The following is a 25,607-nucleotide window of genomic DNA, read 5'->3' as shown; positions in this document are numbered from 1 at the left end:
TAAACACATGCTTGATCGCCAAGATAGAATTGCAAGTGGTTTCTAATTATAAGAGAAGAAACTTTACATAATACTTTTTCAAACACCAATTTATTGAAGCTAACAAAAGTAGTGACATTAGCATAATTTCATACATTTCAGTATGCACTGTACACAGGAGATTTGGATTTTAACCATATTCATATTTCAAAGTCAAAACCATACACGGTACAACTTTATTTTAACATTTCATATTTCAATTTTGCATATTTTTTATATATTGATTAACTTTATTAATATTTTACCTAAAACTTAAAAACAAAACAAAAAATCTATAATTAAAAAATAAATAAAAATAAAAATAAAACCTTGAGCAAATAAAAAAATAAATAAAAAGATTTAAAGTTCGGACGAACAGCAACGAAGGTGCTAGTCAGAAGATTAGTGATTCATCTTTGTTAATAAACAAAGACAACAAAGTTAATAAATAATAAGAGAACATGTCACCAAAACAAACTAAGTTGAGACTAGACGCAGGGCCAGGCTCAACAGCAGATATCAAGGGAAGGATAAAAACCAGATCAGATGCTATAACAGTTCCAAATGTTAGACAAAAGACATGGAACCACATGGAGAAACTGTTGGAACAATGGCAAACGAGAGGACTGTATCCAGCACCAACGAAAGCCCATAGAAAAGCAGTAATTGACCATGAAAATGGAGAATACCTGCGAGAACAACAAGCATGGATCAAAGCCGGACAACCCCCTTGGTATGGACCTGCTAAAAGCGCTATAAACAGAGCTGAAAAAAGAAAATCTAGAGTTACAAGTCTGGTACTCCATCTAAAATATGTCAGCCAAGAATCAACGAACAGCATGTATGTGGCTCAAGGAGCAGAGCTCACAGCAAAGGAAGATAAGAAAGAAAAGACAGAAGAAGCTCCAGTAATCCAACCTTCAAAGCTCCTTCCAAGCCTGACAGATGCGCCTCCTCCCTACATGACAGAAGAATACAGTTTCTTTCAACCCCCAATACAAGCTCCAACTCTAGGTGTTTTAGGAGGAGTATTGGAGTTGGACGGTCTCCCCACAGCTACACGTGTCAAAGACTTGGAGTATGAGGTAAGACTCCTATCTGGTGAGCTCAACAGAAGATTGGAAGAACTAGGCAGAAGAATGGAAGAGGAGCTCAACAGAAAGATGGAAGAACTCAGCAAAAGTATGGAAGCACAACTCAAGAGAAGAGAAGGCGAAGGTTCTCCAGACACAACAACAGTAACTGAAGCTGGAAGACTCAAGAACTGCTCAACACTCACGCTACCGGTGATAGCGGATGGAGAAGGAGGACTGAAATACCAATCATGGACTCACAGAGACATGGAAGCATTAGAGGCAAAACTACCTCCACTTACACAAGGAGGTCAGAAGTGGGTGAATGATCTGGAGAAATACACAGTCCAAGACCACCTGTGCTTGGGAGACATGAGGGCACTGCTTGGACGGATAGAAGGAAGACTAGAGGCAAGAGCAGTGGATTCCAAGGCCAAATGCACCAACTCTCCAGATTACATTTTCTTCAACAAAGTCAGGTCGAGGTATTGGGCTGCCATTCGTCAAATCTACCCAACAACACGGAGTTTACATGCCCTCAACAGCCTGAGAAAAGAACCGGGGGAAGACATGTATGCCTTCCTGAAGAGATGTGAAGGAGTGTGGGAGGACTGCACTGGAGAACGACATGACGTTTCACTGTCTGTCGTAATGCTGTGGAAGAACGCGGTCATTAACGCCCTTCCCCAATCAGTGCAGGCAAGCCTGGGAGATGTGGTGGCATTAGACGCTATACCCATTGAAGAATGGAGACAACATCTCATTTACCACGATATGAAATACCAAGCAACAAGATTTGGGCACAAGAGCAGAGTGTGGGACATGAGAGCGGAATACGCCCTCCATGCAACCAGTAGAGACTGTAAAGGAGGAGATGAAATGCAAAGCAGATGGGACACTGAAAAGAGTTACAGCGGAAGGATCCAAGAGCAGATGGACTGAGGAGAAGGTGGACGGAGGAGAGGAAAGGACGGAGGAGTTGGCATGGTCCGGCAGAACGTGAGGGGGTCGTGGCTTGACAACCAGAGGGGGAGAGAAGGAAAACGGGAGTGAGTGAGTTTACACATAAACACACTTATTCACCAACGAGAAATACGTAAAGAAAAATATTTATTAGCCATGAATTAATCAATTGGTGAATTTATAAAGAAAAAAAAGAGGAAACTATTAAATAACCCTAAAAACACACTGAGGGTAGAACATATTATTCAATCTTTTCATCATATGAACAAATTATTCTTTAAGAGTTTTTTATTCATGTGTGAATTTGGGGAAGATTTAATTTGTTACAGTATAGACCTACAGTTTAAAGGGATGGTTTTAGTAACCACTCTATAAAAGCAGACAAATCTTTATTTGTATGGAAAATGTTAAAGGAAATAACATTTGTTTTTCTTCCAAGATGTAGAGTTTTAAAAAGAGACTGGGCAAAGAGAGATTGCACATTTTAATTTTAAAAAACTAATATAATTGGGAGTAATACAAGGGGGGCCTTGGATCACTCATTGTGATGGTGCATATTTGTTACAACAAATATCGTTCAGGGAGAAGGGGTCGCTCAACCCACCCTGCAGATGTTTTAAATCTTACTTGCAGCTTCACAGGGAGCGCACGGCACCTGAGTATGAGTTTTAAAAGACACTATTTAATCAGGGATGACCTGACATTTAGAGATGTTATTTAAAGGAGAAACATATCAGCCATAAGTGTAAATTCCTGAATTAAACTACAAACCATTAATGAAATGACTTCTGTTTTTAAAATCCTTGTTAAAGGAGGAAGTAATTATCACATGCTCGGCACCCAAGGTTTCACACACTGTTAAAGGGGTTAGCATAGTTCTTCAAGTAGACCAGAATTGAAAATAAATTAGTATAATGAGTTATTGATATTCCACGAGTTTTCACACCATTTCAGGGACTTTATCACTGCATTAGAACAGACCACCCAAAGTTACTGAGTAGGAACTTTTAAGTGATGAAATTCTACAACTGTTGTATATTTTTATCATTCCAATTAATTTTACACTATTCTAAGATAGTCCATTTTATTTGACTTTATTATTTTATACTATTCCAATATGGTAGATTTCATGTTGTATAAATCATTGCTATTCTAAAATGGTTTGTTTCTTTTCACTTTGTAAAAACAAGTGCCTTAACACTGAGCGTGGTATGAGAACGGTTTCTGTGAAAGGAGGGAGGAAGAAATGTTCTGATACCAAGCCATTGCTGCTATTTTGAAGAATGATATTGAATGCAAACACTAGAAGTTATACACAAGGGAAAACTTTTATGTTTGAGCACAGGCAAATAATTTATTTTGTATTTTTGTAAAGTTAAGCCTATTGAACCATTCCATTTAGATTGCATGTTTGTAATATGAGATATGTACTATGCGAAGTTCAGATGAAGAACTCATTGATTTCAGTATTATACACACCTTTTAGGTGTGTAAGGAGGGACTGTTAGAAATTAAAATCAATGTTTTGATGGTATAATGTAGCTTAAACATACCGTCAGTTTAAACGCTCTTTTATACTGAAAAAACTGAAATTCTTGTGCACAAGCAGTTAAGCTTTTATTCTGAAAATCCTTCATCTACGGTTAGCATTTAGCATGTGGCTAATATACGATTTCCTAAAGAGGTGAATTGAGTAGCGAAATGACATGGAGTCATGGGCGCGGGAAGGGGGGTGCTGAGGGCGCTGCAGCACCCCCTAGCGGCAGGCAGGGGTAGCGTAGCTCCCCTGTCTGAATTATTATTTGACGGTTATTGCTGCTCCCGCTGTGCATAATCTGTGTAATATGTAGTCAATAAATTCCACATTGTTGGTAAAATAATATTTTGGCCTGCCCGGAATGTTTTTTCTGTAGCCCCGGACAATTCTACCTCAATAATATAATACATTAACCGTGCTTTACGTGAACCTCATCAAGACACTAGAAAGGACGGCAGGACTGTAATTTCCCGTGTTCAGTGAATGCAATAGAGGCAAGACACCAGACCAATCAGAGAGTTGCATGGAAATAAAAGTGTGCTTGTGTCATTCAAGCTCGCGGCTCTGTGTGTGTGCGGAAATAGCGCATTTAGTGTGTGTGAGAGAGGGGGAGAGAGAGGGTTATGGCTAGAAAGGATCCGTCTAGTGTAAATATGACGTCACGTTCTCGTTGTAACTCTCGTTGGAGCGGCTCGGAAAAAACATCTACAGCAGTGACATGATGCAACATACCCATTCATGCAGCAGGATAACAGTAAAACAATGAAAGGGAACATTTCATTGCACCAGGAGCTATCTTGGGACTTTTACTGTGACAACGTTGACTTGCCTGTGAATAAAAAATAAACCGCAGTGTTGGTGATCTACAGTGTTGTCATTCTTCTTTGAACAGCAAGACCACTAACACCCTATTTCAACAATCACACTCCCTGTCATTGACATAATTAATAGATAGTTTAGCTTCTCACGATCATTTGCTGTGGCCCACTGATGTTAACGATCTTAACTGAAAGGCTGCCTTCCAAACGTAAACATTCAGCCACGTGACTTGCAAACTCTCGCGAGAGTTTTACACTAGACGGATCCTTTCTAGCCATAACCGAGAGAGAGGGACCGGTGCCAGCAGCAGGGACCGTGTTGTTAGCATCTGGTTAGCTAGCTGCACTAATGGACATACGGAGCTGTTTGTTCCTCAACAAGCTGGAGGAGAGCTCTCCTCTCAGACTAGGGTGGCCATTTCCATAACACCAAAAAGGAGGACACTTTGGGATTATCTTGTAGTTTTTATCCTGGCTTCACTGAATCCTTCACACTCAAAACACAATAAGACTCTAGTGTACTAACCACAAGTTGAATGTCTATTTACGATACTTTTGCCCTTTCCTGGCTGCTTCCAAGAGTTTTTTGTTTGTAAGGAGTCTCTGGTAGATGTCTGTGCACTCAAATGTGAAGTTGACACACATTTGCAGCTCTGCCTTGACACTGTCCACATCCAGACGATTTCTCTCATTTCTCCATGCTGATGTCATCATTGAGAACACACGTTCTGTATGTGCATTGCTACATGGGATGGAGAAGATGTAGGCGCTGATCTTCCTCAGATTCACAAGTGGGACTTCTGCTTTGGAAAACAGTTTCAGATACCGCTCCTCACTGTGGCATCCTTCCATTTCTGAAGAGCTGAGAATAGCTTCCACCATGCCATATTCCTCATAGAGTCCATCCATGTCAATGTCTTTCAGGCTGCAGGCTTGGACTGCATCACTGTATTCTCCATAGGACACAGCAGTTGTGAGGCCAAGCTTTGACACTTTACTATGAAAGCTGTTCTCAGAGAAGTCATACCTTTCACTCACGTATTTCTTGGCTCTTTCATAGAAAACAAGAAAATCAGCCTCACATTTCTTAGCCAGATCAGGGGTTAGCTGCTTGAGTTTGTTGTTCACAGCAAAGCCAAAAAATGTGTCCTTTAACCTTCTCTCAAGTTTCCCTTTCAGTTCAGTCATTACCTTAAACACAGAGGTTATGCTGAATGATTTGGCCTCAAGTGCTTCAATGCAGTCTGAAAACACTTTCAGAATGTGACTGAGGAAGAGAAAATACATCTCAGATACTTCGTTGCCATCCTCTCCAAAGCATTTCCACAAAATCTTCGAGCATTCCTCCTCACCTAGACTCTGAAAGTAGCTGGTCAGGGGTCTCCAACACTTCAGGATTCTGTCAATAGATGGCAGCAGAGACAACCATCGCGTGACAACGTGCCGCAGCAGATTGCATTCCTCCACTTCCACAAACTCGCAGAATTCCTTCAACTGCGCCGTTCTGCTAGCTGAGATGCTAAAATGGCTATACACCTTAAGCACAACATTTTCAATGTCAATATCCAAGTTGCTTGCTGCATATCTTGTTGCATTGTGCAGAATATGGGCTAAACAGTTTGCAGCGAGCACGTCTTTTTGAGCCTGTTTCAGTTTCTGATAAACACTGTTGTGTTTTCCATAGTTAACGCTGGCGTTGTCTGCTGCATATGCTGACATTTTTTTCACATCTAGTCCAGACATCTCCAGTTTAGATAGCAGCTGATTTGTTATAGCTTCCGACTTTTCGTTGCTATCACTGTAAAAATCCAACAGTGCATGTTGCACGCCCTCCTCAAAGTGAAAATATCTCAGTACAATGGGGAAACACTTGATCGTACGTTTGTTTGATGCATCACTTGCCACTGAATAATGCAGTTCATTTTCTTTTATGTAATCCACATGCGTCTGGACAGAGTAGGGTGCTAGGATATTTTCGCACAAAGCTTTGGCTTTTGTTTTTCCACAGGTCATCCCTTTTGCTATTGATGAGTCGTTGTAGATTGTGCGATCAACTTTTATTCCACAGTCTACACTCCTGTATGACTGGTGATGCTTGACGGCATGATAAACTTTACAAAGTTCTGCTGCGGAGATTTTGTCATCTTGAGGCGATGAAGCTTCACGGAAAAACGATAAAAGTGAAGAGGCACCTGCGCTTTGATCGTTGCTTTTGTGCTTATCTGTGTTAGCATGTCTGTCGACAGCACCTTTTCCTTTGCTACTTACCTCCACATCGCAACGACACAACGTGCAAAAAGCATGGAAGTCGTCCTTTCGGCTTTTTGTGAGGAATCCATGCTCTTTCGACCATTCAGGATTAAATGAAGTCTTTCGTTTCGGCATTTCTGCGGTTTAACCTACCGCTAACTAGGCGGAGTTGGCTCATGAGCTAGTCTGCTAGCGCTAACGTCACTCTGTGCCACAGTGCCATGCCGTGAACGTGACGTCAAGAAGCACATGGCTAATTGTTTACGTTTATTAACCAATGAAATACAAGATATTTATTTGACATCACATTCAGCCAATAATTTGTAAGACCACAAGTCTTACAGGGATATATACTTACACATAACTTATTTTTTGTATTTCTTTGTATAATTGTCTATTTTTTTTGTATCCCCTAAAAGTATAAAATGGGGATCACCTCAAAAGGAGGACAAATGAGCGTCCGGCTCAAGGCTGCGCCGGCAGACGCACACAGACATTGAAAACCGGACTGTCCGACCTAAAACCGGACGGATGGCCACCCTATCTCAGACTGAGAGGCTCAGGTGAGCTAAAGGAGTGTTTAGATAGTTAACTTTAGTCTAAGTTATCTCAGTGGGTCTCAAACGGTTTGGTCAAAAATTATTCAAAAGATTATTTCCGCGGCACACCTTCATATGATCATTATAGTTATAAAAAAAATAAGAGAATAAAGGAAATACAGTTATGAAATACTATATGGCAGTAAAACAAGAATACAGTTTGAAAGGGGAGTGATTTGTAAAATATCCATAAAGAAAAAGAACATCTGCTTACAGTTGTGTTTCATCTGGGTGTTGAGAGATGTATCCATAGATCTCTTAATGTTGCTCTCAAAGTGCACCAGATTGATGCTTTTAACTTCAATATTTTAAAAAAATGTTCCCGGGGGAGCATCCCCCCGGACCCCCCTAGAGGAGGTGAGGTCTGCTCCCCACTCGTAAAAAATAGCACTTTACCCCTGCCTATATGCCTGATTATCGAGCCTTCATTGTAACAGTCGCGGGTTTACTGTGTGTTTGCGTGTGGGGAGTTTTTTTGTGCGTGCTCGTTCACTGGAGTCCAGCACCTCAGCACCCCCACTCAAAATACCTTCCCGCGCCTCTGCATGGAGTGGTGCAAACCGAAACCTACTGATTTAACACTACAACTATAGATGTCGAGATACTACCATGCTGAATATTAAATGAAAGTACAGTTTATTTGAATACATTATTGTTTACAGACGAGAGTAGCATGTGACAACATCCGGAAACCAAACCAGCCGTGAAGTATTTTCTGCATATTTTGGAGTATTGATTACAGCGTTTAGAATGTGTTACATGAAAAGTGATGAAAGAGAATATGAGGAGAAAAGGCGGTTTAAGCATATATTGAATGTGAAAAGTACCAATCCTCTGTTTAAATGCAACAACTGACATTAGAGCAATTACGTAACTGCCACTACGTTTACATTTTTGCACTATAACTACTAAATACTGCTAATAATAATTGCATTGATTGTGTGACTTTCTATGTTTCTACGTTTCATGTTGTCTGTGGATGTTTAATTGCTCTTTTTGCTGCTGTGTTTATTGTGTTTATTGTATTTTTTTACTCTGGCACAACAATTTCCTTCGGGATAAATAAAGTCTTATCTTATCTTATCTTATCTTATCTTAGAGACGAGGCGAGCCGGCTGGCGGGGAGGAGCCAGCAGAGGATATATACTAGGCTTGTTTGAGACAAGCGAGACCTGCGCAATTTCGATCAACGTCTTGCTCGTGCGTTGCATGATGGTTAGTCATTTTATCCGACTTGCTCGGTTATGGCTAGAAAGGATCCGTCTAGTGTAAATATGACGTCACGTTCTCGTTGTAACTCTCGTTGTAATCGGAGCGGCTCGGAAACACATCTACAGCAGTAACATGATGCAACATACACATTAATGCAGCAGCAATATTAATAGAGAAACATCAGACATAATAGTAAAACAGTGCAAGGGAACATTTTATTGCACCAGGAGCTATCTTGGGACTTTTACTGCGACAACGTTGACTTGCCTGTGAATAAAAAATAAACCATAGTGTTGGTGATCTACAGTGTTGTCATTCTTCTTTGAACACCAGCAAGACCGCTAACACCCTATTTCAACAATCACACTCCCTGTAATTGACATAATTAATAGATAGTTTAGCTTCTCATCATCATTTGCTGTGGCCCACTGATGTTAACGATCCTAACTGAAAGGCTGCCTGCCAAACATAAACATTCAGCCACGTGACATTCAGCCAAACTCTCGCAAGAGTTTTACACAAGATGGATCCTTTCTAGCCATAACCGACTTGCTCTGGAGGCTCGCTCACATGAGACGTTGAAATCTCGCGGGACAAAGACGCCCGCAGCCTTGAGAGCGAGGCGAGGCGGCGCAGTTCCTCTCCACGGGCTGCGGAAGCGAAATGCTTGATGGGAAACGACTCGCTGGTATCTCGAGCTGAGCGCTCATTGGTGGTTTTTACCCCGTGCTGCTGATGAAGCTCTCCATTGGCTCGGCAAAAGTTTGTTGTTGTTTTGTGTCAGTTTTACGTCGCCACTTCCATTCACATTTTTTCATCATTGTTCCACAATGTTTATCATCATGAAATGAATATCTATATATGTTATACTATACTTGCAATGCTTACCGTTTGCATACTTTATATATCTTAGCATATTCATACACACTGTTCATACTGCTCACAGGCTGCTGTGTATATCTAGTGTATTCATACCCCTCACTGTTTATTCATCATTCAATTCATTCTATATTTTATTCTATAGATTGTGTACATTACTTTTCACTTTACTGCTTGTTGCACTCCTGGTTGGAAGCTAAACTGCATTTCGTTGTCTCAGTACCTGTAATATGTGCAATAACAATAAAGTTTAATCTAATCTTGAGCAGGAACAAATGTATTTACTTAGTACATATCTGACATTAACGATTAAACACATGTGTGCATTCTTTATAATGCAACCCGAGTCAAGCCGACTCCAGAGGTGGCGGTATGCACCTTAAAGTGGTTTGCAAATTCGCCAAAAACCGAGAGAAGAAGAAGAATAAGGCGAAGAAGTAGAAGAAGAAGAAGAAGAAGAAGAAGAAGAAGAAGAAGAAGAAGAAGAAGAAGAAGAAGAAGCCGACTCGGAGCTGTTCAACTTCAGGCGAGCTTTTTGAGACCTCCCCCGGCTGCGATCGGCTATTCTCGTATACTTTCGAGGCGAGCCGCAACGCGTCTCAAACAAGCCTTATAGCAGCACCGGACGAGGGATTCACTCTTCTCTTCTTGCTCATGAGAGCCAGATCACAGCTGTTTTCTGCCTGAACAATATTCTGTCTGTAACACTACCACAACTTTTTTAATTAAAGTATCCCATTTGAATCTTTTCAGAGACTCCATTTAGTCTAATTTTAAAGCTTCTCTCCTGGACGCGAGAATAAAAAACATATTTAACAATCCCTCAACATGAAATGAAAGTTTGGCCTTGGATCTGAAAAGGCACGTGCAGTTCATACTCTATAAGGGTGGGACACAGTTTACTGCTCTGTTGGTTATGTATAAAACATGGCCAACATTGCAAGCTGCTGCAGCTCACAGAGGCAGCGCTGCTAATGACCACTACAGACCACAGACAGAGAGCATTCAAATTCTGTCCCGCTGAGTTTGACCCTAAAGAAGCCAAGCCATTTCTGAGGTTAAAAGCTGGCCCAAAATGTGGCCCAAAATGTGACACAAAATATTGCAATCAGGGAATTACTTAAAATTATGCATGCTATTGGAGTAGCTCTCACACACACACACACACACACACACACACACACACACACACACACACACACACACACACACACACACACACACACACACACACACACACACACACACACACACACACACACACACACACACACACACACACACACACACACACACACACACACACACACACACACACACACACACACACACACACACACACACACACATGTCGTTTAACCTCAGGTTGAACCTTGTACCTCATGCTTTCTTGGTGAAACCTTGTAAACAATATGTTCATTCAAATTAAAGAGGAGTTGCACAAGTTTACAAATATACAAGGCTGTATGGCTGCATAAGGCTGTACATTTGTATGGATGTGAAATAAAAAATGGGCGGGGGGGTAAAGGTCTCTTCTGCATTGGGCCCCCAGGGTGTCTTGAGACAAAACCAACCAGTGGATTATGGATATATAGTTGCTGATCGACAGCTGGAACAGAAACTACCAAATGCAAACAAATAATTCAGATCCAGTCGTCATGACTCCACTCCGGAGGGATTCCCATTCCCCGATAATTTCTTAGTTTCTCATCAAGGGGGTGTCTCCTGTCCCCGGTACAAACACACTGCCTGAGGAAGGTTAGGCTATGTGTATTTTTTTTGTCATTAACCTTTTTTTGGAAAAACGGTGTAGGAAGTGAGATACGCACTTCCCTCGCCGGTACGCAATGTTTTGTGAATCGGAAAATGTCGGAACATTTCTGTACCTATTTTTTTGCTTTGTGCTATGTAAGCAACCTTCCCACGTAAATCCTACGCAAGGCGTTATAAATGAGGCCCCAGGTTAGGTAAAGGACTCTGAGTGTTTAGATAGTTCACTTAGTCTAAGTTCTCAGTGGGTCTCAAACGGTTTGGTCACCATTTATGTAAACACATATTTCCATTTGAGGGGGGAGTGATTAGTAAAATGTGCATGAATAAATAAATAAAAAGTTAACTAGGTGAATAAAAAGTTAACTTTTAAAATTTGTTGAGAGCTAAAATTAGTCTTTTAGTCTTTTCGCCTCAAAAGAGGAGAAGGGAGGAGAGGAGGGAGACAGGAGAGGCTGATTCAGGAGCACAGACACACTCACAACTATAAATGAACCAAATAAATAACCAAGTTTCAGTGTTTGTTCATATTGGATATGGTATGTTATTGGTTATGGCCATGATTTTATGATTATTGAAATGTGTACAGTTCTGTTTCATATGGGTGTTTCCATAGATCTAGTCTCTTTATTTCCCCCTCAAAATGCACAAGATTGATGCATTTAACTCCAAAATCAAAAAAAAAATCTTATCGGGGGGGCATGCCTCCGGACCGCCCTAGAGGATATGAGGTCCACCCCCACTTAAAATCACATTGACAGGTTCCTAAATACATTTACAATTTTTGTTAAATAGTAACCTATGTCCATATGTTTATTTGTGGGTAGTAGATTTAAACTATAGGGTTATCACTATGGGCCCTGCCTGTACCTGTTCGCTCTGCCATGGCGTGAAGGGTCTGCTAACAAGCGACCAACAGAAAGGTTAATGTTAATTTTGTTGCACGTCACAAAGGCACGTCACCTCGACCCCCTCGACCCCCAGTGATGATGAGCAGCTGGATGAGAAATACAAAACCAAAGGCTAGCAGCTGAGGGAGCTGGGGATAAATCAGATTCCTTAACTAGTCAGCGTACAACGTTACAGCAAAAGAGACAAAGCAGATAAAAGGCAAGCAATAATAAAGTAGCTAATAATACAAAATTCATCATCTTTATTTTTCAAAAAACATTTCACTTTAGTATTGGATTGTTATTAAAATATGTGTATGTTAAGTACGGAAGAGGATTAGGGCCACATAAAATGTGAGATATTAATTTAAACTTTCATGAAAGTCAGAATCCTGGGAAAAAAGTCTGAATTCTGAGATTAGAGACAAAATTCAGATTTGTTCTCAGAACTCACTCTTTTTTAAAAACTATTTATGACAACCCAAAAATGTTTTCTCATGTGGCCCTAATTCTCTTCTGTACTACAGCGTGCCACCCACTGAGTTAAACTAAGTTATAAAGCTCCTTGAAAAGGTTGTCCTAATTCCTACGGTAAAGGGCTAGGAGCCACCAAGACCAGGGGCCTCATTTATAACGCCGTGCGTAGGATTCACGTGGGAAGGTTGCTTACGTAGTAGAAATAAAAAAAATAGGTACAGACATTTTCCAATTCACAAAACATTGCGTACCGGCGAGGGAAGTGCGTATGGCACTTCCTACGCCTGTTTCCCTTTATAAATACATTTTTGGGCTTCACGTAACGCACATATTTGCCCATAAATAGTCAAAGAAACGCCCAATCATTCATTCATTTTAACTGACTGCATGAAGAAGATCGCAGGAAATGACAACAGAACAGCTAAAAAAGACATCTCACACCGTGTCAGATTTTGGTTATTTTGGGGAGGTCGAGATAAATCATATTGTTTGGTGGAGTTTGAACCAGAGTAGCAGCATGGAGGTCGGATCGTCACCAAAATAAATAAATAAGTGGTCCGAAAAAGGTTAATGACAAAAAAAATACACATAGCCTTCCTCAGGCAGTGTGTTTGTACCGGGGACAGGAGACACCCCCTTGATGAGAAACTCTAAGAAATTATCGGGGAATCCCTCCGGAGTGGAGTCATGACAACTGGATCTGAATTATTTGTTTGTATTTGGTGGTTTATGTTCCAGCTGTTGATCAGCAACTATATATACATTATAATAAAACGGACAAGTCAAATCAAGCAATCTGATTGGTTCTTAGCCGTGATATACTGAGCGTATACCACGGGTAGAATTGTAAGTTACTTTTCACAACAAGTCAGTATCCCTCCGCGTCTGAGAAAAACAGTATACCGTTGGGCTGAAAAGCAAACTGCCTGCAGTTAGCTTTTCATACTGGAACAAGAAAGCAGCGTCGGGCCAAACCACGCCCCTTAGCTGTGATATAATGAGCATATACCACGGCCTGTCGTGAGCTATTGCTTAAATAATCCACCAGTTAAAGGAAATACAACTAATGTGTTGTGTTATATTAGCTGTACAATTTACCACATATGGTGCTCTTAGTTTCCATACCTCCTGTGCAGGGGCGCAGCTGCCCTGTGTCAGGGGGGTATGCAGCAACAATTTTGGCGCCCCCCCCCCAAAAAAATTTTTTATATATATATATATATATATATATATAGTAATAATAAATAAATAAGTCTGCTGGACATGGCCTTTAAATAATAAGGGTTTATTTTAAAGCATATCAGCCACTGTAGGTCTACCATCATTAAATAATAAACAAATTTACACATTTACAATCATTATAATCAATGCAACATAAAACATTAAAACATTAAAATGCAAAAGTAAGCTTACAAAGATCCATTAGAACACACTATGTTAACAACAACCACAGATGTAAATCACTTTATAGCTAACTCTGGTACCTGAACTGTCTTGTACACGGCCCCTGACAAATAAGCTAATAAATAAAAAAAATTAAAAAATGATGTAGCTTATGTAACAATGTTGCTACCTGAGATTGTAGTAGAGCACTCTTTAGTTGCTACTAAATCGTAACATGGCGTGCCTTTGCACTTGCCCATTTATCTAGTATTGCATCGAATGAAACAGTTCGTGCCACACTGTTTTCAATTGAAATGACTGCTAATTGGGTTAAGCGATCATTGCTCATGTTGGAACGAAGGTATGTTTTAATCAGCTTTAGCTTGCTGAATGATCTCTCGGCAGAGGCAACTGTCATAGGCATTGTCAGGAAAACTCTCAGGGCTACTGTCAGATTTGGGAAAACCAAATCAAGGTTCTCCTGTAGGAGGACATTTAGTTTATCCAGAGCCTTTTCATGCCCCCTAAGTAGACGGCTTGCTGGGTAAATTTCCTGAATGATATCCCTTGAAACATCATCGGTAGCCAGTGCATATCTTGTCACTGATTCCTCCAACTCAGCTTTTGTCATGTGTTCCATTTTGTAAATGAACTTAAACTTTTCGGACACAAGCTGAAGATTGCAAAATCTGTCAGACAACTCCTGAATTACAGTGTCAACAATAACATTAAAAACCATGCACCTAAAATGGGTCTCAGGTTCCTGTTCAAAATGGCCAGTGCTTGAATCATCTCCATGAAATCTCTTTTGCTTTCTGCAACGTCTTTCCTTAAAGTCAGGGGAAGCATCCATCTCAATGGCTAGTCTGCGTGCAATGTCAAGGGATTTCTGAAACCCCTCCTCTCTATACTTACAGAAGAATTCTTTCAGAGAATCGATCATCCTTATGGCAGTGTCCATCGAAATGTTCACTGCTTGCATTGCCTTGCTAACAAACGTGATCTCTGACAATAGATCATACCAAATCAAGAGGCACATCAGAAACTCCATGGTAACAATCTCGCCAGAGAGCGACTTTGCCTCTGAGACTGTTTTGCCGTCTTTTTCCACTTCCTCAAGCCTTTCCAAAGCGTCAAGAATCCCCCCTAACTGGAAACGCACAGCTTTGACAGAGTCTATTTTCGCCTCCCACCTGGTTTCACTGAGAGGCTTTAGAGTAATGTCCACAAACTCTTTGAGGATATCCCACCTCTTCACCGAAGCTGAAAAAATGGTGTACAGTCTCTGGATAGTGCCAAAAAAGGTAAGACACACTCTGTTTGATGATGCAGCATCACATAGGAGAAGGTTGAGACTGTGGCTACAGCAGGGGATAAATAGTGCCTCTGGACACTTCTGCTGCACCAAGGCTTGAACACCTTTGTGTATACCTCTCATATTCGAGCCATTGTCATAACTCTGTCCCCTACAATTCTTCAACTCCAACCCCAGGCTATCCAGCACCCCAGTCAGTGTTTCTGTGAGACCTTTACCAGTTGTGTCCTTCACAACTATGAAGCCAACAAAAGACTCATTGATGGTGGCTTTCTTTTTGTCGTCCGTATGAACATACCGGATTATGACTGAGGCCTGCTCCTGCTTTGAAATGTCAGGAGTGCAATCCAACTCCACAGCAAAGTACTTGGAGGCTTTGACCTGGGCACAAATTTTACCAAGTACACAGTCTGCAATTGAATCTAAAAATTCATTCTGAGTGCACCAGGAAAGATATCCTGTGGTTTTTTTAGCCGCTACCTTTCTAAGATGCTCTGCTAGTGTGACATCATATCGTGCTATGACCTCAAGGACACCCAGAAAATTTCCATTTTTAGGATCTCCTAATGTAGCATTCTTCCCCCTCAGTGGCAAGTTCCTTTCTGCGAGAAAGAGTATGCAATCGATCACTCTCGTTAACACGCTTCTCCAGTGTGCCTTTTCAGCTTCTATGGCTTTTTGCAAGGTACTGTCAATTGTCTTACCAAGGCGTAAGCGAGATGTTAATTCTTTCCACAAAAGATACGCGTTGATGTGTAAACCACTGGTTTCATGGTGCTGCAGCGTTTTTGAAAGACTCTGCCAGTTATTATATCCCACCACAAAGCGTGTGTCAACAACGCTAGCTCCACCGAAAAGTTTACACGCAAAACAATACACCTTATTCGTACTTTTAGAATACAGTAACCAATCTCGTGCAACTTTCTCTCCATTTGACATTGTGCGAAAACAATACGCTTTCGAAAAACACCTTCTAGACTTCTCTGATCTTGGATATGGCCCATCAGGACATTTGTGTGGGCCATTTTCAACAACACACTGCCTAAATGAGTCCCCAATCTGATGTGGTGGTGGCCAGTCTGATGGATCTTCTGAGTAAGGCCTTGACTCAGCCCTCTCCTCTTCACCTCTCTGTTCCACATTCTCTTCCACCTCATCTTCACCTCTCTGTTCAACATTCTCTTCCACCTCATCTTCACCTCTCTGTTCCACATTCTCTTCCACCTCATCTTCACCTCTCTGTTCGACATTCTCTTCCACCTCATCTTCACCTCTCTGTTCCACATTCTCTTCCACCTCATCTTCACCTCTCGGTTCGACATTCTCTTCCACCTCATCGTCACCTCTCGGTTCGACAATCTCCTCAAATTCCACCTCTGTGGTGAGTGGCTCTCCATCTCTGTCTGCACTATTATCCCAAAAAAGGACACAGTGAATAGGTTGGTCAACAGAACTTCAAACCATACTGGACATTGAGTTTTGTGTGGTCAAACTAATAGAACTCCTACTACCTGACATCATCACTGGTCTCATCTCTACTTGATGCCATCGCCGACCTCATGTCTGTCTCATTCACTCCTTGCCTGTGTTCTTTTCCACTAAGATATATTGTCAAACAAACATTATGAAATAGATTTTCCATATTAGTTTTTCCTTATTAATAATATTAAAATAATATTAAGAAATGAATCTGTTGGTATCAAGACCCCTACACTTACACCTAATGTTAGACCTACCTGTTGCCTTCCCCTGTCTTTCCTGAGCCACCATCCTCACACCTGAATAAAATGAATTCACTGTTAAAGCAGCTGTCTAAATTAAATTATTATATCAGCCCAGTGATAAGGCAACTTAATAATAAAAAAAACAACACTATTATGCCGTGTAAGGTTGTGCTGCTGTTGAAAGTACATTCACATTTTGGATTTTAAAAGAACAAATAAAAAACACTATTATGCCGTGTAAGGTTGTGCTGCTGTTGAAAGTACATTCACATTTTGAATTTTAAAAGAACAAATACGGAGAGCTACTTAGCACAGACCTGTAAAGAGATGTGACCCTGTAATAACAGCTTCTGTGTCACCAAACAGATGTATAGCCTGTATGTCTGACAGCACAGCTAACATAGACAGCTAATGGCAGCACAACATATTTAAATGATTCCATGGTTAGCTATGTTTTCCAGCTTCTTGACATTTATTGTGCATGCTACCTTATATTTACCAGTTGTTATTTTACCTTAATACAATTTGGACGTGACATGCATGGGGTTTAACCAAAATCTAAATGTAGCTATCAGAAACATCGGTTTGCATTAAAGCTAGCCGTAAACCACACTTCAGCTGCTAGTGTTAGCAAACACTAGCCAATCTGAGAACAGTCTGTTAACATGAACTGACATTTGCAAGCCTCTTATTTGGTAGCAAATGTGTGCATGATTCCATGATAAACCAGAGTTATTGCATTAGTTATGTTTTCCAGATTCTTGTCATTTATTGTACATGCTACCTCATACTTTCCATGTCAGCGCTGGCGCAGCAACATTGGTTTGCATATTCTAAGCTAGCCATAAACCCACCCACCTTTGGCTGCTACATGCCCAGTGTTAGCATACGCTAGCCAGTCAATATTTCCAAGCACAGACAGACGTCACACTTTAAATCATCCTATTCCTACCTGTTGCCTTTCAACATCCACTTATTTAGCTGTTGTTGCATCCCTTGACACGCCGTCTCCTTTTCCCTCTTTCTTTTTCTATTTTCTGCCCCCGACCGCTTTTTTGGTTTATCCATGATTTCTTTTTGACGTTAACTCACAACGAGCGCCTGCTCCTCAGTGTTCACGGCGTCCCTGCTCGTGCTCCCTCCTCTATGTCAAAATTCTATGATGGAATCTTATGAGATAGGGCGCCCTTCTCTAGCATATTACTCCTCTAAAATGTTTTAAAACCTTAAGGAAATGCAGAAACTATTTAGAAACATAAAGAAAATACCATTTTATTTGTATTTAATTTAATTTTTTTTTTTTACCATCGCTTGTTGGGCGCCCCCACTGGTGTGGCGCCCCTATGCGTCGCATATAGTGCATACCCACTTTTTGCGCCACTGCTCCTGTGTTTTACGAGCAACTTATCAAGTAGGCGGCGAATGGCATAAAACATGATTAAACATGATAGTATATAAACCATGCTCGTATGTACAACCTATAGAAATGCAAAACGGCGTCAGTTTAGACGTAATTCTGTCCTCCTGCTTCCCGCATCATTCATGAGAAAACATTTCATAACATTAACACAACATATTCGAGGTGGTTTTAAATAACATATCCGTATTTATTTATTTCTCCAAGTTATGTTTTTGTGTGCACTGAGGAGTCGCAAACAGGCATTTGTTTAATCATTTTAAGATTGGCTTTAATCAATTTGTGAAAATGAATTCTTCATATAATAATTGTGAGGTAACATTTTATTCATGGTATTATTTCCACATATTTCTCTCCATTCTTCCTTCTACCAACGGTGTCACAGTTTCTCGTCTCTCCTGTTTTTGTGCTTAGTGCATACGCATGGGTTAGAGCAGGGCTATTCAATTACACATTCAGTTGGGCCAGACATTCAGCAGCCTGTAAAAAGCGGGTAGTGACACATTTTAAACCAACACATGAAAAACATGCAATTTTTTTTATTCATTCTTCATATAACAAAGGTAGGTCAAAAAGTGCATAAAAACAAAACAAATTAGCATTCATTTAACAGAATCTGAAAAAAAAGTGCACAGTTGTAGCATTACATTTGTTTGCTTTAGAAGTCAAATATTCAGGTTATTTTTTTTGAACCAGGTACATCACAAAGTGCATTTACTGAATATAATAATAGCAGTCTTAATAAATGTCCTCACATACAAAGAAAACAGCTAAAGAGCTCCAATGCAACACAAAGAGGTAGTACTGTAGCAATACTATTTTTTCACTTTTCAAGTAATAACTAAATAAATCATAGGTTTTGGTCACATTTGACCCAGACACATTACAAAGTGCATTTAAATGAATACAGAAAGAACTGTCAAACCCTTCAGTGCACAAACCCATAACAAGGGATACGGGTAACTAACATATGAATGAATATTACACTACACGTCTACTATAGTAAACTAGGTGCTTACTATCACCTCATTTGTGATTTGTCCTCGCTGACTTTCTCAATGGGAGAAGGGACATTTTTTGTTTTGAACAAGAGCAGTGATTTTTGGCTCATATGATGTCAATGCAATCCTAAAACATTGGTGAAGAGTGCTGTCAGTCAGGGAGCAGCGAGTGCTACTTTTGATTGAGTTCATGTGTGAAAAGCTTGATTCACATACTGAGCACACAGATCGCTACTTTCTGAACGTTAGGGAACTGCTGTTTTTTGACATCACTCCAAAACTTCGCTGGCCCGTTAGTGCGCTGCATGTCAATAAGTTCCAGTGTATATTTCCCCTTGTTGATGCAGGGGACCACTTCCTTTGCTCTGGTTGATACGTCCCCCTCTATTGCAACAGTGAAGGGGTCTCTGGCAAAGCCCATCACCTCTGTGGGCAGAGCAAGTCCATCCAATCGACCGGCAAAGTACTCTTTCAACCTCGCAATGAAATCTGTCATCACATCCGTGATTTGTGCCGGAGATGTGATGTGTTTGGGGAGCGTCGGAAAATGCAGCATCCGACCCGTGCTCAAGTCGGTCGCGAAAAGGTCCAGCTTGACTTGACTTACGCTTCAGAGTTGAGAGAGACATGTTTTAGAGTTGCTATCATAGGACCACCATTACTAGCACCACTAGATGCACTTTCAAAAAACGAAAATCGGCAGTAAATGGGAGTCGGGCCGAACATGAGCGTGGGCACGCCCTATTCGGAGTGGTGTGCGCCGCACAGTCGGGTCTTTTCTGCCGACCTGACGCCTTTTCTTGCCGATTCAACATGTTGAATCCAATCGGCGTCGGGAACACTACCAGAAGTCGGACAAAGGGATAACACTGATTGGCTGTTCAGCTTGCGAATCAGTGCATGAGAAGCGTTAACGGAAGTGAGGGAGGTAAACAAATGATTTAAAATGGAAGATGGAACACACACGGACGGCTATTTCACCTCATCGGTTTATAGAGCTCCTGTTCGTTCATGTTTTCAATGGACGAGAGTGAAAATGGAAAGAAAAATGCTATTTGTTGTTTGTTTATATCACAGAGTCTGTTCTTCTTCTCTGTCTTCCGGTTGTTGCCTCTTTTGAATGATGAATACACACTACCGCCGCCTGCTGGTAAGGAGAGTTATTGCCACTCACGCATACGCAGTTCATACGTGCTCGGCTCGGATTTTCGGTGTGTTCCAGTGCGCGAAGTCGGCAAATACGCAGGAGAGTCCGGCGACGCAACAGTCGGTGTCGGCGTCGGCGACTTCTCAGGTGACTGGCCGGTGTATCTGGGCCTTTAGAGTTTGCGTGGAGGACCGCACATTTTCCCGTCAAGTTAGTATTTTATAAATCACAAACATTAAGTAGAAACTGGCGTACGCCATTTTTGGAGCGTATATCCCTTTATAAATGAGGCCCCTGGTGGGTTACATGTTAGCTTTGTGATCCTCTCCACAGCAGTCTGACTTTAAAATACGTTTTAGGATCACTAAAATGTACACAGTGACTCCCTAAAAGAGGGCTGACAGATGACCCCCCCCCCCCCCAGTCCCTGTGGTGAGAGCTCTGTGTCCCACACTATTTTCACTGAGGCTTCCTTCCCTACAATTTTCTGGGGTTCCAAGCCAGTTCATCTCCAGGCACCGCTGAGGGACCCTTAATTGTATGAATGATAGTAAAATAATAACCACCAGTGCAGTGTGGTTGAAATTGAAGTGATATTTCAAACTACAGAATGTGTGGTACAGTTGATGGACCGGCCCTGCAGACAGCAGGCTGAGCACATTACTGTATTATATATCACTTATTCTACAGAGGTCAGTGTGTCTGTATAGAAGAAGTGGGTGTAGCCACTGAAACCTCCGTAAACGTAAAACCCTTAAAGGCGGAGAAGGACTCACAGAGAGTTATGCAGCCCAACAAGCTGTCTCATCTAATGACGATTGTTCAGTGTGGAGAAGGTTAAATAAGTAGAGTGATATTCTCACTCTAAGGGTGACTGACAATGGGAGCACTTCAAGCTGTGTTCATTTTGTCAATGAACACTAAATAAAAACTACTAATATATGTTGCAAATCACCCTTTTTATCCACGAATATGACAAAACGATGATGAAAAGGAACCAATTAAAAACCTACTATGGTATTCAATAGTGTTGATGGGACAGACAGGAGTGGATTGCAGTTTGACAGTGAGCAATGTTTGATGCTGCAGAGCTGAAGCAGAGGTCAACATAAAGCTCAGCGCTGGGATTACTATATCTTTTTATTGCAGGTTGACTAATAGGCAAAAACTAACAAGAACACAAGACAAAGATATATAGCTTACAGAAAGAACACTTCCTACAAGGTGTTGATGGATATGTATCTCTCAAAAAAACAACAGCTGTGTTGGAAATACACTGAAAAACCTGAAACATTGAATTAAATAAAACATATTATGCTCAACTTAATATTATTGCTTCCAACTAACCACATAACACAGTTATGTGGAATTTGTTGACATAATACGTTTAATTAAAGTCAACGTTTCAGTTTGTTCAGTGTAGATAGAAGAAGCCTTAAAACATAACAAAGAGAGGAGTCCGTTACCTGTGCTCTCTGTCAAGGATAACCTGGGTCAACTCTCCAAAAAGCAGCGGTTTATCATCCTCCTATAGCCCAGATGTTTCTGTGTGCACTGTGAGAGTTGGAGCTGTTAGCTGACTCACAAAGTGTGTATGTTATTAGAAATATGCTTGTTATTGTCTGCTTGGATTGCCAAAAGACACTATAGTCCAAAGGTGAGTCCCATGTGTGTGACTGCAGTTTGACCTGCTGCAGTCCCCTGACAGCACACACACCAAGGTCCACTTTTAAGCTGCTGCTGAACAAGCCAGACAGAACGCAACAGATATAGATATGAGCACACTGTCAAAAGTTAGACACATCTATTATTGTTTGTTTGGTTTGGCTCATCTAAACTCTCCTGTCATTTCAGATCTCGCCTTCCTCCAGGCCCTTGTAATCAGCTCACTTCCCTCACCTGGTCTTCCCAGCCCTTCCCCTCACCTGTTACTCATTCCCTCATCACTCCACAGTATTTATACAACCTCACTATCACTGGTCCTTTACCAGATTGTCTTGTCGTTTCCGCCACGCTCTCCAGTGTGTGTGTTATTCTCTAGCCTAGATTTTTGTACTGCCCGGTTTTTGACCCCTGCCTGCCTGTATTCGAATCTTGAGTTCCTGCCTGCTCCCTGTCTGGTTTTGGTTGCCTGTCTGACGGATTTCCTGGTTTTGACCCTGCCTGTCCCTGACCTGAATAAACTGAACATTGCAAAACACTGGTTGTATCTGAGTTGTGCTATTGGGTTCTGATCTGTACCTGTGATCGTGACACTCACAAGGATTTAGGATATATATATATTAGGGCTGTCAGTCGATTAAAATATTTAATCGCGATTAATCCCATGATTGTCCATAGTTAATCGTGATTAATCGCAAATTAATCGCACATTTTTTATCTGTTCTAAATGTACCTTAGAGGAATATTTTTCAAGTTTGTAATACTCTCAACATATGAGTGGACAAATATGCTTTATGCTAATGTTTATTATCGTTTGAACAATGACAAATATTCTCAACAACAACCACTGAACATTACAAATATTCGCCTCAATTCAACCTGGAACCTCTCTCATACAATAATACAATACAAAGTGTGTGTGTGTGTGTGTGTGTGTGTGTGTGTGTGTGTGTGTGTGTGTGTGTGTGTGTGTGTGTGTGTGTGTGTGTGAGTGATGGATCATAGGAGCTATGTGCAACTCCAGGCATATGCTCGAACGGGAGCTGCCTGGACTCTGCAATCATGTTGCACGCACTATCCGTGCTGAGTGTGCTGACTTTTCGTACAATGTCCCACTCTCTGGCTACCTGCATAAAGTCAAGTGCTCGGCGCAGTTGTCGGCGAAATGTCGCTCCTCTGTTTTCATTTAAACAGCTCCTTATATCCGTTAGCGCAGCTAGCTAGCACCAGATGTTAACAACAATACACGTAAGGTCTCTCTCTCGCTCCACACATACACACACCCTCCCGGTCCTCCCGATGGCCAGTCAGGGCCTGCCGGTGAGCGTGGAAGTGTGGTCGCGACAGGAGCGGGGCTGTCAGCATCAGCTTGTAAATGGTATTTTAAATTCGATGCGCTCTACGAAACTACGGGGCGGCCAAGGACAAAAAATACACATGCGTTAATTGCGTTAATAATTAGTGGCGTTAATTTTTTTTGCGTTAACGCGTTATTAACTTGACAGCCTTAATATATATATATATACCTTTACCGCAGAAAAAAATACCTGTGAGCAGAGGACTTCTCGTGGATCCCCATCAGGAAGAAGATCAAACCAAACACTGCGCTGCACACACCCTCCCATAATGTCATGTGAGCTTCTATACCACCTGTGTGTGTGTGTGTGTGTGTGTGTGTGTGTGTGTGTGTGTGTGTGTGTGTGTGTGTGTGTGGGTGTGTGTGTGTGTGTGTGTGTGTGTGTGTGTGTGTGTGTGTGTGTGTGTGTGTGTGTGTGTGTGTGTGTGTGTGTGTGTGTGTGGGTGTGGGTGTGGGTGTGGGTGTGTGTGTGTGTCTGAAGTCTAAAGTCCTGCTTTGTGTCATGCCTCTCACGCGTCTTCCGGTGAATAAAAGCTGAAGTAGCAACATGCTAGCTGTCACACCCCAAACCCAGGTACATTCCTGGCTTTGTACCCGCATCAACCTCAACTCCTCCATCCCAAAATACATGACTGTGACCGGTGATGGGAGAAGATCTCAGATCCTGATGACATTGATTACTTTTTATGGTGCCAGATGTCTCTATCCATAATAGTACATCACAGTGTATTAGTTAGTTGTATAAATAATATAAACCTGCAAAAGTAACTAGTAACTGATGTTTTCAGATAAATGTAGTGAGTAAAAAGTACAATATTTGCGGCCAAAATGTAGTGGAGTAGAAGTATGAAGGAGCATAAAATGGATGTACCCTAAAATTGAACTTAGGTACAGTACTTGAGTAAATGTACTCAGTTACTTTCCACCACTGACTGTGACTGATAGTGTGTGTCCATCTCCACTAAGCTAAACAGATGTGGTTAATAGAGGCCCGGTTCCAGAACAAAATGACTCAGGGTGCATCTCAGATTAGAGAGGGTGCAGTAGTAAAGTGCTATTTTTACAAGTGGGGAGTGGACCTAACACCCTCTAGGGGGGTCCTCACCTCCTCTAGGAGGGTCCTCACCTCCTCTAGGGGGGTTCGGGGGCATGCTACCCCGGGAAGATTTTTTTTAAAATATTGAAGTTCGTGCACTTTGAGAGCAACATTAAGAGATCTATGGATCTATGTGCTCTTTGCTTGATTCATGCCTTCCCAGTCCCTTATCAAGTCGTAGCCTATAAGAGCATGGCGCCAGTTGTTGTAGCCAGTTGTGGTGAAGGCATCTGACTTACTTGAACCGAAATGTCTATACAGGCATAGCAGAAGATGGCATCTTTTTTTAGACAATCTCTGTTTTGAAACCATGAGCTGCAAAATGAGCGCCTTACCCCACTGTACAGGCGAGTTGGGTACTTTTTTAAATATACCTGGGCAGGTTCTGTTTTTCCGAGGTCCTCTGGCACTTGCGGGCCGCTGAGGGGTGGCGGTGTTTGGGGTAACGAAGACGGCTGCGGCTGCTCCGCCTCCGTGGGCGAGGCAGGCAAAGCCGGCGAGTCGGGCGTTATTGTCCACGACAGTGGCCGCGGGTAACGTAATGTCCCCATGATCTGAACAGTAGATGCAGTGTTACCGCTGGTGATAAGGGCCGGTTGTTTTAACCATTTTCTGATGTCCATCACTGACTGCTGTGTAAGCACCTTGCAGATGATGAACGTGCAGCGGCACAGGTCACGCGCACCTGACATAATAACGTTACTTACCGTTTAAATTGACCAAATAAATGCAGCAGAAAATGTTATTTAACCACAATTATACTATATTCTTATTATTATTATTACTACTATTATTATTATTATTATTATTATTATTATTATTATTATTATTATTATTGTTATTATGTATGTATATCTTTCACTTTTCATTTTTTTTACTTTTCATTTTTTTTTTTTTTCACTTTTCATTTTTCAAATGAGGGTACATAACGGATCAACTGAGGGTGCAATGCACCCTTATGCACCCCCGTAGAACCGGGCCTGGGTTAATACCTGTCCACATCTGTCTAGAAATCCTTA

At 41.4% G+C, this 25,607-nt stretch overlaps 2 protein-coding genes across 2 annotated transcripts in view; one reads left to right on the top strand and one right to left on the bottom strand.

Annotated features, from left to right (window-relative positions):
- The window catches only part of LOC307024895 (uncharacterized protein), a 119,716-nt gene that overhangs the window by 64,138 nt on the left and 29,971 nt on the right, over positions 1–25,607 (top strand). The window lies entirely within an intron of this gene.
- Positions 1–25,607, bottom strand: part of shroom3 (shroom family member 3) — a 104,978-nt gene that overhangs the window by 73,112 nt on the left and 6,259 nt on the right. The gene's annotated exons all lie outside the window — the stretch shown is intronic.

This window comes from Notothenia rossii (genome assembly GCF_949606895.1).
Source record: "Notothenia rossii genome assembly, chromosome: 11".
NCBI lineage: Eukaryota > Metazoa > Chordata > Actinopteri > Perciformes > Nototheniidae > Notothenia > Notothenia rossii.
Note: the sequence above shows the minus strand (reverse complement) of the source record. Positions and strands in the feature narration are given on the sequence as shown.